General features: G+C 42.1%; 1 protein-coding gene across 6 annotated transcripts in view; it reads left to right on the plus strand.

The window, feature by feature from the left end:
• The window catches only part of LOC122549028 (RNA-binding Raly-like protein), a 913629-nt gene that overhangs the window by 566403 nt on the left and 331107 nt on the right, over window positions 1-16119 (plus strand). The gene's annotated exons all lie outside the window — the stretch shown is intronic.

Here is a 16119-nt window from a genome sequence, read left to right on the forward strand (position 1 = left end):
GGGCAGCCAGGCAAGTAAATAAAGTAATCTACAAGGAATTGCAATTTAATAGTCGGCAGAGGGGTCAGTTTATTAAATGGAGGAGACGATTCAATTTCTTTTTTTTTACTATTATTAAGCGGACTAACTGTACAGAAGTAGTCGTCAGAAGTTTAAATTACTTGCCGAATGGACACTTGCTTCCTTGACACGTTTAGTGATTGAAAATATGAGAATGATTATAACTGTCATTGCGAATTGCAGCGTGAGTTTCCTGAAACCTAAAAGAAAAGACTTTAGGAAGCAGAATTGGGAGATGATTTTCATGTACGTATTGCAACAGAGGGGTCACTTAAAATAAATGGAACATAATGTGTCTCATGGAAGACGCCATAGAAAATTAATATATAGAAGTCAAAGGAAAATGATGAAATGTGATTATTATTCGTCAGTGAATGGTAAATTGGTTGAATATAGGATTAGCTGTTTGCATGTGAAGATGCTGTCGAAAACCAATACGATTGCAGTCGTTCAACTTAATTTGCTTAAGGGCTTATGAACAATAAGCTTTGAAGTTCAATCAGTTTAAAATTACACTGAAATGAAATTTACCAGGGAAGGATTTTTTCCCCCTGTTGAGATAAATACAGAAGTTAATGCATCGCCTCTGGGGCAAATCGGACAGTTTTTATACTATGACAAATTGCCCTTGGGAAAATAACAGGAACTATGCCATCAGTCTATTCAATGAGACAGCAGGGTGACAACGTCCACAACATAATTCATACATTACAATTGAGAGCGAAGGCACTGTGCTAAGTTTTGCAACAAAAACTAATCTTCTGGCAATGGCAAGGAAGAAAATAGCTATATAATATCAGGAAATTCTAATACAATTGATAACAGACAAGTACTGTATCAGTTTTACTTCCACTTGATAAGCCTGTTAGTAGACTGTAGTGAGCGTGCATAAGCAGCTTGTGAACATGTTCTGTGTACTCCTTGGACTGATCAGTCTGTATTGTACAAATAGATTATATAAAAGGCCCCTGTTTAACACAACAAATGAACTATTTCTTGATTATATAGAAATGGAAGCAACCAAACGTGATGGAATACTGAACTTTCCGATAGTGATCTCTCAAGGATGATTGTTTCTTGTTGGTGTTTAAATTTCTAGGTTGATTTAGAATTAATATATTGCATATAACCTTTGTGAAGTTATACATTAAGATGATTGTAAAATCTGGAACCCAGAAAAGTAGGACTTTTTCATTCTTGTGTTACTGTAGAGTTTTAAAATTGGATTTTTTTTACTTCAAGACAGTGTTAACTATTGGACAGAAGTTTAAGAAGTTTCAGAATCTGATCTGGTATCATGCTCCAGAGATAGCTAGTCGGAGTGTAAATTAAAGGACTCATTAATTGCAATGTCCCCATTTATAGATGGGGAAACAGTGTGGCCCTTCAGCCCAACAAGTTCACACTGATCTTCTGAAGAGTAACCCACCCAGACCCATTCCCCTAGTATCCTATATTTACCCCTGACCAATGCACCTAACCTGCACATCCCTGAATACTACAGGCAATTTAACATGGCCAATTCACCTAACCTGCACATCTTTGGATTGTGGGAGGAAACTAGTGCACCTGGAGGACACCCACGCAGACACAGGGAGTATGTGCAAACTCCACACAGACAGTGCCCTGAGGCTGGAATCAAACCAAAGTCCCTGGAGCTGTGAGGCAGCAGAGCTGACCACTGAGCCACCGTGTACATTTCTGAACCATGCCACACAAATGTCACTGCATTATGTTGCTTTAAAAATTGTGCCATGTGAGATATAAGCAGCTATTTCTGATTCCAAACCTCAATCAGATAAAGACAGAAATTCAATAAAAAGTCAAGTCATTTCCTAATGGTGGTCTCAAGAGTGACAGTGACAAGTAACTGGGAGGGGACTGGCTAATGTGTTGTAGATATAGAAAATAGATATTAAAAAAAGGAAATATTTCCTTGGTAAATTATTTGGGAGGCGCACTGATTTTTATGCACTTGAAACATGCAAATAATAAAGGTCTGAAGTTTAGTTTCTGGTTTCTGCTGAATTAACTCATCCCATACTTCTTACTGATTGTGTAGTACTTCAATTAACCATGGTAACACAGATTAGGAAGCAAAATGTCAGCTGGGGTTAGCATTACAGATCTGTAGTGTTCTGCAGAACTCTCACCTAGTAGCAATCGATATATTCACAAGAACACAGAGTTATGGGAGGGGAAGGTAAACTGGAGACAAATAAGGAAAATATTATAGAACTGAAGCAAATTTTGGAATATGTGTTACAGAGCATGTGCATGTGTGTTGGTGGATCGGCCCAAAATTATATGTGATCCTGAACGAATGAAGATCAAGTTATTATTTCAATTGAAATGAGTTTAGAATTTGGTTAAAATAAAAAATAGCAGAACCGCAACAAAATATATGAACCAGTGCATGTTATTTATGACATACTTAAATTCAAACACGATCATGTTTTGTGAAGAAAAAATACGCATTTTGTCTTACAAGGAAATATTTCGAAGTAAGACCAACATTCAGGACTTGTTATCATTGTTGTTATATGATATTTTAGAATTAATATTTTGCATATTAAATCAGAGGAACAAAAATGTTTACATGGGATAATTGTCTGGGTTTAAACATTTTTTATGGAAGAATTTTAATCACACTCCATTAGTAGAAAATGGAACAGAATGGAACTCTATAATTACAATAACAATATGACTGGAACATTCTACCTATTGGGCTAGTGTGACCAATTATAATTAAATAGATATTATTTACCTTTTGAGACTATTACTATATTTGTATTTGTTTTCCAGTATAATTATATTTCTTATTTAAAGACAATAAACAACTATTTCAATATGGTTAATGTTCAACTCACTATGACATTTTTGCAGAATGGTTTAATGGATCTCTATGCTTTGAAGTTTATTAAATCATGGATGATTTGTACCTCAACTCTTGATATCTACCTTTTTATCTATAATCCTTGATACCATTGCTGAAAAAATCCCATTAATCCCAGTCTTGAAAATTTCAAATGATCCAACACCATGACCTTTGTGATAGAGAAATTTCCAGATTTTTAGAACTCTTCTTTTCTATTAAAAAAGACTCCCTGAATTTGCACTTGAATGGCCTTGTAAAGTGTGCTGAAGAAGGCTCACTATACTCAAAACGTTAACTTTGCTTTCTATTGACAAATGCTGCCAGACCTGCTGAGTTCCTCCAGCTATTTCTGTTTTTGTTTGGTTCTAATTGTAAATCTGTACTCGCCAATCCACAGATCTATTTCTTTGTATCTATTCTGGCAAGTGCCTTTATAATTTTAAATAATTGTTAGATCACCCTTCAGTGATCTGAAAGAATGGACAATGTGTTGTTTCTGCAATTTGTACTCAAAACCTATCCTTTTCACATCTTATTCATGTGAATGAATGTTGTACCTTTTCCAAGGCCAATGGCCAATACATCCACTTGGAGGTGCAGTGTCCAAACTGATTGCATCAGATCAGATGGGTTATGGTCAAGATTGTGCAAAGCTGGCCCATCATTTATAATCATAGAAAAGTTACAACACGCACAAGGAAGATATTTGGCCTCAGTGCTGGTTCTCTGTAAGTGCTACTCATCTAATCACATTTTTGTGGTCCGACAGTTCTTTTCTGTCCAGATCATTATCTCATTTTCTTTCGAAACCCATGATTGAAAGACCACCACTACACACACAGTAAGTCTCTTCCAAGTTCTGACCACATGGTACATAAAGTTTTTTTTGATCACCACCTGGTTCTTTTACCAGTCACCTTAAATCAGAGTCCTCTGGATTTCAACTCTTCCACGACTGGAGTAGCTACTCCCCTTTTATCCTGTCCAGGAATCTCACAATTTTAAACCTTCTCTAAAGCAAATAGCCCCAGATATCAACATTTCTGTTTCCTTTCACCCAGAAGCAGTCTTTTAAACATTTCTATAGCCTGCATATCCTTCCTGAGGCACAACTGCAGTTGAAGCCAAAAGTTTTTTTTAAAAGATTGACATAATTCCTTTGCTTTGACTTTATGCTCCCATCTGCAAAGCCTACAGTTCAATATGCCATATTAACTGCTTTCTCAATTATCCTTTTCATCTTATATGATTTGTGCACCAATATCCTCAGGCCATTGTGGTCCAACACATTGTGGAATTGTATCCTTTTTAGATTGAAATATATCACTGTACACTTCTCTGCATTAATTTTGCTGGCATTGGTCCACCCATTCTACTAGTCTTTTTATGCCATTTCAAAGGCAATCCACGATCCCATCTCAGTGTTCACAATTCTTACATGTTTTGAGATTTTGCAATTTTGCCCTGCACACCCAATTAATGTTACTGTTTCTTTAATACTTTTATAACTTCCTCACCTGTATATTCCAGCCTCATTGAGAAAAAGGTTGATATTTCATTGTCCTTTTTTTACATTAATGTTTGTACAAATCATCTACATAGGAATGTTGATTGTGGGGATTCAATGATGAGCGTCAAAGTAAATAATTAGACTCTTCCTTATTGGAAATGATCATCACCTGGCACTTATCATTATAAGCCTGAATGTTCTCCAGGTCTTGCTGTGTGTTGGCACAGGAAGCTTCACTATCTGAAGAGTAGCAAATGGTACCCAGCATTATGCAAGCATCAGAGAATATCTTCACTTCTAATCTAATGATCAAAAGAATGTCACGATGAAACAGTTGATGCTATTTGGGCTTAGGACCATCCTGAGGAACCCTGCAGAAATGTTCTGGAACTACCCATCATCATCCCAACAACTGCAACCATGTTTGGATTTGGGCATGCATTGCATAAATTCTGGTATGCCTTTGAACATTCATCATTGAACCAATGATCTCCTGCTAGAATGAGGATTATGTCATATCATTAGGTTACAGATTGTAGTTGAATACCATTCTGCTGCAGATGGCCCCCACAGCCTCTTGGCTGCCCAGCTTTGAGCTGCATAATTTGATCTGAATTTGTCCCATTCAGCATGATGGAACTGCCCCACAACATGATGGAGTGTATGTTCATTGTGAAGTCTGGATTTTGAGATACAGGGATGATGATGTAGTTATCTGTGGCATTTGTCTGAAAGATATGACTGAGTGAGTATTTTTATTCAAGGCGGTTGCTTGACTAGTCTGAGGGACAGCTCTCTCCATTTGCAATAATGTTCATGAAATACACTTGGGAGAATCACCAGGTCAGTACTATTGATGCTTCTAGTGCCTAGGAGCAAGAGAGGACTGCAGATGCTGGAGAGTCAGAGTCAAAAGGTGTGACACTGGAAAAGCACTGCAGGTCATGCAGCATCTGAGAAGCAGGAGAGTCGATGCTTCAGGCATAAGCCCTTCATCTGGAGGGGGAAGGGGGTTGAGAGATAAATGGAGGGGTGAGGGTGAGACTCGGAGGAAGGTAGGTGGGATGATGATGGGTGGTTGCAGGTAGGAGGTGATTGCATCGGTGAGGAGCAGACAGATGGGAAGGAAGATGGACAGGTAGGTCGGTTCAAAAGGGCAGTGTCAAGTTAGAGGATTGGATCTGGAATGAGGAGGGGGAAGATCTGGAAACTGGTGAAGTCAGTGTTGATGTCATGTGGGTGTAGACTCCCGAGGCGGAAGATGAGGCGTTCTTCATCCAGTCGTTGGGTAGTTTTGATTTTGTAGTGGAGGAGGGCCAGGATTTGCATGCCCTTGGGGCAGTGTGAGAGGGGGTTGAAGTGGTTGGCCACAAGATGGTGGGGTTGTTTTGGGCGTGTGGACTGGAGGTGTTCTCTGAACCGCTGTGTGAGTTGGCGCTCACTCTCCCCCATGTAGAGGAGACCACATCAAGAGCAACGGACACAATGAATGAGGTGGGAGGATGTATAGGAAAATCTCAGTCGGATTTAAGATGATCCTTTAGGGCCTTGCACGGAGGTGAGGGCGCAGGTTTTGCATCTCATGCGGTGGGAGGGGAAGGTGTCGGTGGAGTTGAGGTTGGTGGGGAGTGTGGACCTAATGAAGGAGTTGCAAAGGGAATGGTCTCTGCAGAATGCAGATAGAAGAATGAAGGGAAATATATTGGTCATTGCTGGGTTAGCCATCTGGTTTCATAGCTTTTTGACTTTATGGCAATTTGTACAACTGAGTGGTTCTCAGTTCCTCATAAAATGCCACCAAGCAAAAAGTAACAAGTATTGAACCAATCTTGCTGATTGCTAAGGACTCACCGTCTTCTCAATAATTCCCATTTGCTGTATGTGCAGTGTCTCCATCTTCCATGTAACAGATAAGAATCACTTTTTAAGTGCAAGTTTCAATGCAGCCAAACTGGAATAGATGCCCAGTCAATTTTAACAGCCAACTCTCATTAACATGCCACAGATTGACTTCCTGAAGGGGAAAAACAGTTGTTAAGGTGGAAGGTAGCTGTTGTCTGGCCATTAAATCAGTTGGAAGAAGCCTATCAGTGAGCAGACAGAATAACCCCCAGCGATCAGGAACTGTCTAGGGATTGTTGCAGTCAAGATTAGAGTGGTGCTGAAAAAGCACAGCAGGTCAGGCAGTATCCGAGGAGCAGGAAAAACGATGTTTTGGGCAAAAGCCCTTCATCAGGAAGATCCCCAGTATCTGCAGTACCCACAATTTCCTACGAGATCATTGCAGTTGAGGAAGGTGGTGGGAAAAAAACAGCAGTGTGAGCTCAAGGTTTGTTTGTGACAACCAAGGAAGCACTTCCACTTCATGTTGCACATTTTTTATTAAATTATAATAATTTGGCATTCTGGACTTCTTTCAGTCTTGGAGCCACTCTCCAACAGCTTTGTCATGTCAAATTTCCACAGGGCCCTTGATTATGCTATTAGATATTCAATTTTCGATGAGAACATTACTGGCTATTAGATGGGTATCCTTGGCAACTATAATTTTAAATTTTAGTCCACCATTCAGCTTCTGCTAGGCAGAGGGAGTAAATAAGATCCTACACAAATGTAAATGATACATTTCCCATTCATTTCTCACTGTCCCTCTGGATTTTCATTTAACAAATGTAACCACAAAACTTTAATTAGTAATGTCTTGAGTGAAAAATTGTAACTGGTCTCTCATCTGAAAAATAAATAGGAGTAGAAACTTAGTGCACCAACATTTAATGGCCATGTAGTCCCACAAGCTACAATGTTTTGATATTAGGCAAATATTTGGGTGTTGGAAGCATGCTACTCTGTAACAAAGTCCTTAATGTTAATCCTGTGAATATAACATTTGCATAAAACAGTGAGCTATACTAATTATCTCATGGATCTTTCAATACTTCTTTTGTCACAAGAGATTTCATAATCACTGCTGCAGTAGCTAAAGATACATTGCTGGAAGCATACATACATGAGGTGTTGCACAATAAATATCAAGTTAGCTATTTAGAATAGAGGAAAAACTGAGTGGGTTAATCTCAGTTTTATTTTGTATTACACTGTGATAAAAGCAGATTACAAACCACTTTGCACAAATAATTGAGGGTTGGAACTTTGGAATGGAGTTTATAGTTATCATAGAAAAGAAGAAAATGATATTGTATTTTATCTAGAAGCATGTGAAAGTGGACTATATATTCCTGCTGAAATAAACTGATGCTTCTTATATTGTATTCATAAAGAAAGATTAGTTGTCAGGTTAAATGATGGGATTTGTAACATACAAATTTTTAAAAATGTAATCTAACAAGCAATTAGATTAGATTAGATTACAGTGTGGGAACAGGCCCTTCGGCCCAACAAGTCCACACCGACCCGCCGAAGCGAAACCCACCCATACCCCTACATTTACCCCTTACCTAACACTACAGGCAATTTAGTATGGCCAATTCACCTGACCCTCTTGGTGCTGCTATGAAGATCTTCTTTATATATATATATGCTTCACTTAATTAGCTATTAGAGAAAAGAAATCTGAATGTAGGGAGGCTTGTTGCCCATTGAGACAGGCATGTTTCTGAGGGGGGGTGGAAATAACAACCTGACAAAGGATAACAAGGCTGATTTTTGGGTTGGAAATTCATTTGGAAATCTACCATCATAGAGTCCCTACAGTGCAGATAAAGGCCATAAAAGCCTATTGAGTCACACCAGCCTTCAAAGAACATCCCACCCTATTCCCATAACCCCACATTTACAATGGCTAATCCATCTAATCTGCACACCCCTGGAAACTACGGGGTATCATAGCATGGCCAATCCACTTAAACTGCACATCTTTGGAGTGTAGGAGGAAACCAGAGCACCTGGGGGAATCCCGTGAAGACACAGGGAGAATGTGTAAACGCCATACAGATAGTTGCCCAAGGCTGGAATTAAACCTGGGTGCCTGGTGCTGTGAGGCAGCAATGCTAACCACTGAGCCAGTGTGCCACTCCCAACTAGCTATTTTCATCTTCAGATTTTAGTGCAATAAAATTGGCAAGCCATCAGTGTTGTCAACAAGTGTTGACAGGTTCATCACTGCTTGAAGAGGAAAGGAAAGTTGACAACTGGTTCTAATACATGAAGAAGTAGACCATTCAGTCCCTCAATTCTGGATTAGTGGTCCTGGAAGAGCACAGCAGTTCAGGCAGCATCCAAGGAGCAGCAAAATCGACATTTCAGGCAAAAGCCCTTCATCAGGAATAAAGGCAGAGAGCCTGAAGTGTGGAGAGATAAGCTAGAGGAGGGTGGGGGTGGGGAGAAAGTAGCATGGAGTACAATGGGTGAGTGGGGAAGGGGATGAAGGTGATAGGTCAGGGAGGAGAGAGTGGAGTGGATAGGTGGAAAAGGAGATAGGTAGGTAGGACAAGTCCGGACAAGTCATGGGGACAGTGCTGAGCTGGAAGTTTGGAACTAGGGTGAGGTGGGGGAAGGGGAAATGAGGAAACTGTTGAAGTCCACATTGATGCCCTGAGGTTGAAGTGTTCCGAGGCGGAAGATGAGGCGTTCTTTCTCCAGGTGTCTGGTGGTGAGGGAGCGGCGGTGAAGGAGGCCCAGGACCTCCATGTCCTCGGCAGAGTGGGAGCGGGAGTTGAAATGTTGGACCACGGGGCGGTGTGGTTGATTGGTGCGGGTGTCCCGGAGATGTTCCCTAAAGCGCTCTGCTAGGAGGCGCCCAGTCTCCCCAATGTAGAGGAGACCGCATCGGGAGCAACGGATACAATAAATGATATTGGTGGATGTGCAGGTAAAAGGCTCCTTTAGGGCCTTGGATAGAGGTGAAGGGAGGAGGTGTGGGCACAGGTTTTACAGTTCCTGCAGTGGCAGGGGAAAGTGCCAGGATGAGAGGGTGGGTTGTAGGAGGCGTGGACCTGACCAGGTAGTCACAGAGGGAATGGTCTTTGTGGAAGGCGGAAAGGGGTGGGGGGGGAATATATCTCTGGTGGTGGGGTCTTTTTGGGGGTGGCGGAAATGACGGCGGATGATTTGGTTTATGCGAAGGTTGGTAGGGTGGAAGGTGAGCACCAGGGGCTTTCTGTCCTTGTTACGGTTGGAGGGGTGGGGTCTGAGGGCGGAGGTGCGGGATGTGGACGAGATGTGTTGGAGGGCATCTTTAACCACGTGGGAAGGAAATTGTGGTCTCTAAAGAAGGCGTGTTCTGGTGTGTTCTGTGGTGGAACTGGTCCTCCTGGGAGCAGATACGTCGGAGGGGGAGGAATTGGGAATACAGGATGGCATTTTTGCAAGAGGTAGGGTGGGAAGAGGTATAATCCAGGTAGCTGTGGGAGTCGGTGGGTTTGTAAAAAATGTCAGTGTCAAGTCGGTCATCATTAATGGAGATGGAGAGGTCCAGGAAGGGGAGGGAGGTGTCAGAGATGGTCCAGGTAAATTTAAGGTCAGGGTGGAATGTGTTGGTGAAGTTGATGAATTGCTCAACCTCCTCGCGGGAGACGAGGTGGCGCCAATAAAGTCATCAATGTAGTGGAGGAAGAGGTGGGGAGTGGTGCTGGTGTAATTACGGAAGATCAACTGTTCTACATAGCCAACAAAGAGACAGGCATAGCTGGGGCCCATACATGTGCCCATGGCTACCCCTTTGGTCTGGAGGAAGTTGGAGGATTCGAAGGAGAAATTGTTAAGGGTGAGGACCAGTTCGGCCAAACGAATGAGAGTGTCGGTGGAAGGGTACTGTTGGGGACATCGGGAGAGGAAAAAACAGAGGGCTTGGCGGCCATGGTCATGGCGGATGGAGGTGTAGAGGGATTGGATATCCATGGTGAAGATGAGGCGTTGGGGCCGGGGAAATGGTAGTCTTGGAGGAGATGGAGGGCGTGGGTGGTGTCTCGAACGTATGTGGGGAGTTCCTGGACTAGGGGGGATAGGACAGTGTCGAGGTAGGTAGAGATGAGTTCAGTGGGGCAGGAGCATGCTGAGACAATGGGTCAGCCAGGGTGGTCAGACTTGTGGATCTTGGGAAGGAGGTAGAACCGGGCAGTGCGGGGTTCCCGGACTATGAGGTTGGAAGCTGTGGGTGGGAGATCTCCTGAGGTGATGAGGTTCTGTATGGTCTGGGAGATGATGGTTTGGTGATGGGGGGTGGGGTCATGGTCGAGGGGGCATTCAGTCCCTCAAGCCTGCTCCACCATTCAGTAAGGTCATGGCTGATATGTTTTATTCCCAGTTTTACACCCTCATCTAACCCTAATGATCTTTGATTCTCTTCGGATCATAGAGGCATAAAGCTCTTTGAAAAAGGCCCTTCAGCACATCAAGTCTGCACCAGTCAAAAACAACCATCTAGCTATTCTAATCTCATTTTCCAGCACTAAGACAAATCTATCTATCTCCATCTTCAAATATTCCATGACCACAAATCTGTCATCTTCTGAGGCAGAGAATTCAATGATCATATGATTTCTGGAGAGAAAAAAATCACCTCATCTCTGTCCTAAAAAGGGAAACTCCCAGTTTTAAAACAGCAATATCTTTCTTCTGAATTTACTGTAAGAATAACCATCCTTTTTGCATTCACCTTGTCAAATTTAAGTCATTGTACATTTCAATTAAATGAGTATTCGTTTTTCTGAACTTTGTTGGAAACAAGTCTAGTCTGCCCAACTGATCCTCATTTCAAGCATAAAACTGGTAAACATCCTGTGAACTGCCTCCAATGCATTTGCATCCCTCCTTCCATAAGGAGCAAAAGCGATATATGGCATTCAAGATTTGGTCTCACCAGTGCCCCATTTAACTGAAGTATATCATTTCTGTGTTATGTTCTCTCTCGTAATAAAGATGGCTTTCCTTTAGCCTTCTTAATCATTTGTTATATCTGCATCCTAACATTTTATGACTTGAGCAGTAGAACACTTAGTTCCCTCTGCACTTTGGAATTCTCGGCATTCATCATTTAAATTATATGCTGTCTTTTTATTCCTCCTGCCAATGTGAACAACTTTGCATTTTCCCCATTAAACTCTATTTGCCAGATTTTTACCCATTCACTTAACCCATATATATCAGTTAGCATTTTGCTATGTCACCTTCACTACATATTTTGTCACCTAACTTTATGTCATCTATAAACTTAGCCACCATGCCTTTGTTCCTGTCAAATGAGTCATTGATATAAATTGTAAAAAGTTGATGATTCAACACAGACCCCGACAGGAAACCACCCATCATAACCTGCCAGTCTGAAAGCAACCCATTTATGCACACTCTTTACTGCCAGCCAGCCAATCTTCCTTCATGCTGGTATGTTTCCATGAACTTTTTTAGACAATAACTTTTTATGTTGAACCTTGTCAAATGTTATCTGCAAATCCAAGTGCAATGCATCAATTGGCTCCCTTTGTCTGTAAAGAATTCCAACAAACTAATTAAACATAATTTCTCTTTCACAAAGTCATAGTGAATCTTCCTGCTTACCTTCAGTTTTCCAAATGCCTCCAGTGATAAACCCAATGATTATTTCCAACACCTTTTTGTCAACAGATGTTAAGTGGCCAATTATTTCCTGTTTTTTTTGACTACTTCCATTTTTGAATACAGGGGTTATATTTGTTGCTTTCCAGACTGAGACTGCAAAGCCTTTTTTTGTTGTCTTAGTAGTATCCAGGTTTGCAGGGTGGTATATTCTTTGGTCTTTTTTTCCCTGCGGTTCTCTGATCTTCATTTTCCACATTGGTCTTTTGCTCTCTTGGACCATTCCCTTGATTTCTTATGTTATTTTGAATTCAGTTGTGGGACTTGGGCAACGCTGGCTGGCCATCATTGATAGCCCATCCCTATTTGCCCGTGAGAAGATGGTGGTGAGCTGCCTTCTTGAACTGTTGCAGTCCACTTGCTATGGGTTGATCCTCAATGCCAGTAGGGAGGAAATGCTAGGATTTTGACCCAACAAGTGTGAAGGAATGGTGGTATATTTCCAACTCAGAGTGGTGAGTGGCATGGAGAGGAACATGCAGGTACCTGCTGCCCTTGTCCTTCTAGGTGGAAGTGGTCATGGGCTTGGAAGGTGCTGTCTAAGGATCTTGTAGATAGTACATATTGCTGCTACTGAACACCGGTGGTGGAGGGGTGAAAGTTTGTAGATGTGGTGTCAATATGGTGGGTTGCTTTGTCCTGGATGGTGCCAAGCTTCTTGAGTGTTATTAGAGCTGCACCTATCCAGGCAAGTGTGGAGTATTCCATCACATTCCTGACTTGTGCCTTGCAGATCGTGGATAGACTTTGAGGTGTCAGGAGGTGAGTTACTCACCACAGTATCCTTCGTCTCTGACCTGCTCTTGCAGCCACTGTATTTATGTGGTGAGTCCAGTTGAGGTTCTGGTCAATGGTAACCCCAATGGGAGATTCAGTGACGGTAATGCTGTTGGATGTCAAGGGGTGGTGGTTTGAGTGTCTGTTATTGGTGATGGTCATTGTCCGGCATTTTTGTGGTGTAAATGTTATTTGCCACCTGTTGGCCCAAACCTGGATATTGCCCAGAACTTGTTGTATTTGAGCACGGACTGCTTCAGTATTGGCGGAGTCGTTAGTGGTGCTGAACACTATGCAGTCATCGGTGAATATCCCCACTTCTGACCTTATGACAGAGAGAAGTTCATTGATGAAATAGTTGAAGATTGGTGGGCCTAGGACACTACCCTGAGGGACTCCTGCTGAGATGTCCTGGAGCTGAGATGACTGACCGCCCACAACCACAATCAAGCTTGACATTTAGTTTAAATCCTTTCTGCTTCCCTAGTTATGTGGCTAGTGAGAAAACCAATCCAAGCACAGTTCAAGTGTAGACCATCCCGATGGTACAATCCCACGTTCCCCAGTACCCCAACCTAAAACACACTTCTCCCATAGAACCTTTAAGCTACTCATTCATTATTCTAATCTTATCCATCTTATGATAATGTGTATGTGTATATGACATCTTGAAAAATATCCATATTACAGAGGAGAAAATGCTAGATGTCTTGAAACACTTAAAGGTGGATAAATCCCCAGGACCTGATGAGGTATAGAACTCTGTGGGAAGCTAGGGAAGTGATGCTGGGCCCCTTGCTGAGATATTTGTATCATCGATAGTCACAGGTAAGTTGCCAAAAGACTGGAGGTTGGCTAACGTGGTACCATTATTTAAGAAAGGTGGTAAGGACAAGCCAGGGAACTATAGACCAGTGAGCCTGACGTCAGTGGTGGGCTAGTTGTTGGAGGGAATCCTGAGGCGCAGGATTTACATGTATTTTGAAAGGCAAGGACTGATCAGGGATTGTCAACATAGCTTTGTGCGTGGGAAATCACGTCTCACAAACCTGATTGAGCTTTTTGAGGAAGTAACAAAGAGGATTGATGAGGGCAGAGCAGTAGATGTGATCTATATGGACTTCAGTAAGGCATTCAACAAGGTTCCCCATGGGAGACTTCTGAGCAACATTAGATCTCATGGAATACAGGGAGAACTAGCCATTTGGATATAGAACTGGCTCAAAGATAGAAGACAGAGGATGGTGGTAGAGGGTTGTTTTCAAACTGGAGGCCTGTCACCATTAGAGTGCCACAAGGATCAGTGCTGGGTCCACTACTTTTTGTCATTTATATAAATGGTTTGGATATGAACATAGGAGATGTAGTTAGTAAGTTTGCAGATGACACCAAAATTGGAGGTGTAGTGGACAACAAAGAAGATTACCTCAGATTACAATGGGATCTTGATCAGATGGGCCAGTGGGCTGAGGAGTGGCAGATGGAGTTTAATTTAGATAAATGTGAGGTGCTGCATTTTGGGAAAGCAAGTCTTAAGAGGACTTAGACGCTTAATGGTAAGATCCTAGGGAGTGTTGCTAAATAATGAGACCTTGGAATGCAGGTTCATAGCTCCTTGCAAGTGTAGTCACAGGTAGATTTGATAGTGAGAAAGGCATTTCGTATGCTTTGCCTTATTGGTCAGAGGATTGAGTACAGGAGTTGGGAGGTCATGTTGTGGCTGTACAGGACATTGGTTAGGTCACTGTTGGAATATTGCATGCAATTCTGGTCTCCTTCCTATCGGAAAGATGTTGTGAAACTTGAAAGGGTTCAGAAAAGATTTAAAAGAATGTTGCCAGAGTTGGAAGATTTGAGCTATAGGGAGAGGCTGAACAGGCTGGGGCTGTTTTCCTTGGAGCATTGAAGGCTGAGGGGTGATCTTATGGAGGTTTATAAAATCATGAGGTGCATAGATAGGATATATAGGCAAAATCTTTTCCCTGGGGTAGGGGAGTCCAGAACTAGAGGGCATAGGTTTAGGGTGGGAGGGGAAAGATATAAAAAGGACCTGAGGGGCAACCTTTTCATGCAGAGGGTAGTGCATGTATGGAATGAGCTGCCAGAGGAAATGGTGGAGGCTAGTACAATTGCAGGATTAAGAGGCATTTGGATGTGTATATGAATAGGAAGGGTTTGGAGGGATATGGGCCGGGTGCTGGCAGGTGGAACTAGATTAGGTTGGGATATCTGGTTGGCATGGATGGGTTGGACCGAAGGGTCTGTTTCCATGCTTTAAGTCTCTATGACTCTATGTGGCTCTAATCTAGAGATTATTATCTTTTGAGGTTCTGCTCTTTAATTAAACAGCTAACTTCTGTCAGCAGAACGCCTTTTCTCATTCTACCCATGTCATTGCTACTGACATGGACAATGACCAGAGGCTCCTTCTCTTCCAAGGGTGGAAGTAGGTACTGCAGATGCTGGAGATTAGAGTCAAGATTAGAGTGTGCTGGAAAAGCACAGCAGGTCAGGCAGCATCTGAAGAGCAGAAAAATCGATGTCTTGCTTTTACCCGAAACGTCGATTTTCCTGCTCCTCAGATGCTGCGTCTCCTTCACTTCCCACTCAAGTTCTTTCCTGTTCCTGAGCAGATATCCCAAATCTTAGCACTGGGCAAACAACAGAGCCATCTGGACTCCCCTTTGCTGTAGAGAACAGTGTCGACCCTCCTCATTATATTGCCCCTACTACCATTACATTCTTCCTTACATTCCCTCTTGATGACTTCCTGTATTACAGTGCCATGGTCAGTTATTGCGTCCAACCTGTGACCCTCACTCTCATCCAAGCAAGCTGAAATAACTGAAACTTCTGGATATTTGCTCTTGTAGGCTCCAAGCAGAGAGTCCTGCCCTCCTGCTAGCAGGATCCTGCCTCACTTTACAGTTATATTCATCTGTCTCTGAACACTCACGGTATGATGACTTCCAAGGGTGTTGGACCTCAATATCTGCAGCTCAGCCTCTAACCCATTATTTGTTGCAACTGCAAGCTGTTATCTCGGATGTGCTAGCCCTAGATCTCACCATCATCCAGAAACTCCCACATTCCTCAAACACAGCAAATCAATTGTCCTGCCATCTCTAATATATGCTGATCTCTTAAATGTTGCTAATGAATTAAATCATAATGAATATATTCTATAATTCCTAATAAGATTTAGCACGACAGCTAAACTTTACAATACAGATAAACCAATGCAACACTTACAATACTGAGAAAACTTGCAGTTTCTAATTATACCAATTACTGATTTACTATCTCCTTCTACAGTCCAAAATCA

Source organism: Chiloscyllium plagiosum, unplaced genomic scaffold, assembly GCF_037043375.1.
Source record: "Chiloscyllium plagiosum isolate Xiang-an unplaced genomic scaffold, Cpla_swu_hap1 HiC_scaffold_4, whole genome shotgun sequence".
NCBI classification, from domain to species: domain Eukaryota; kingdom Metazoa; phylum Chordata; class Chondrichthyes; order Orectolobiformes; family Hemiscylliidae; genus Chiloscyllium; species Chiloscyllium plagiosum.